We start from the raw sequence: 1,400 nt of genomic DNA, 5'->3' as shown, positions 1-1,400 counted from the left end.
CTCATGACCTCGTTTTTTCCTTAGAAAAACTAATCAAAAAATGGGGGAGAATTGTTAGATTTCGAAACGAAGAAAAGGAGATGGAGTTCGATAGGAAATTTTTGAAAACGCGTTATGTAATTCCGACGATGCCAGGTTTCGTAAAAAAAGTCAAGTCTTCGATGCTTTGTCATAGAATGTCACCCCCGTGATAATATAGTCTTCGGAAAGAGTGTTTCACAATGACGCAACGGAGAGAGGAAAATCCATAAACGCTCACTCATGACCTCGTTCTTTGCTTAGAAAAACTAATCAAAAAATGGGGGAGAATTGTTAGATTTCGAAACGAAGAAGAGGAGATGGAGTTCGGTGGGAAATTTAGAAACGCGTTATGTAATTCCGACGATGCCAGGTTTCGTAAAAAAAGTCAAGTCTTCGATGCTTTATCATTGAATGTGCCCTCCGTAATAATATAGTCTTCGGAAAGAGTGTTTCACAATGACGCAACGGAGAGAGGAAAATCCATAAACGCTCACTCATGACCTCGTTTTTTCCTTAGAAAAACTAATCAAAAGATGGGGGAGAATTGTTAGATTTCGAAACGAAGAAGAGGAGATGGAGTTCGATAGGAAATTTTTAAACGCGTTATGTAATTCCGACGATGCCAGGTTTCGTAAAAAATGTCAAGTCTTCGATGCTTTGTTATTGAATGTCACCCCCGTAATAATATAGTCTTCGGAAAGAGTGTTTCACAATGACGCAACGGAGAGAGGAAAATCCATAAACGCTCACTCATGATCTCGTTTTTTCCTCATAAAAACTAATCAAAAAATGGGGGAGAATTGTTAGATTTCGAAACGAAGAAGAGGAGATTGAGTTCGATAGGAAATTTTTAAACACGTTATGTAATTCCGACGATGCCAGGTTTCGTAAAAAAAGTCAAGTCTTCGATGCTTTGTCATAGAATGTCACCCCTGTAATAATATAGTCTTCGGAAAGAGTGTTTCACAATGACGCAACGGAGAGAGAAAAATCCATAAACGCTCACTCATGACCTCGTTTTTTCCTCAGAAAAACTAATCAAAAGATGAGGGAGAATTGTTAGATTTCGAAACGAAGAAGAGGAGATGGAGTTCGATAGGAAATTTTTAAACGCGTTATGTAATTCCGACGATGCCAGGTTTCGTAAAAAATGTCAAGTCTTCGATGCTTTGTTATTGAATGTCACCTCCGTAATAATATAGTCTTCGGAAAGAGTGTTTCACAATGACGCAACGGAGAGAGGAAAATCCATAAACGCTCACTCATGACCTCGTTTTTTCCTTAGAAAAACTAATCAAAAAATGGGGGAGAATTGTTAGATTTCGAAACGAAGAAGAGGAGATGGAGTTCGATAAGAAATTTTTAAACGAGTTATGTAA

The sequence above is a fragment of the Diorhabda carinulata genome, chromosome Y (assembly GCF_026250575.1).
Source record: "Diorhabda carinulata isolate Delta chromosome Y, icDioCari1.1, whole genome shotgun sequence".
NCBI lineage: Eukaryota > Metazoa > Arthropoda > Insecta > Coleoptera > Chrysomelidae > Diorhabda > Diorhabda carinulata.
This window is presented reverse-complemented; position numbering follows the sequence as displayed.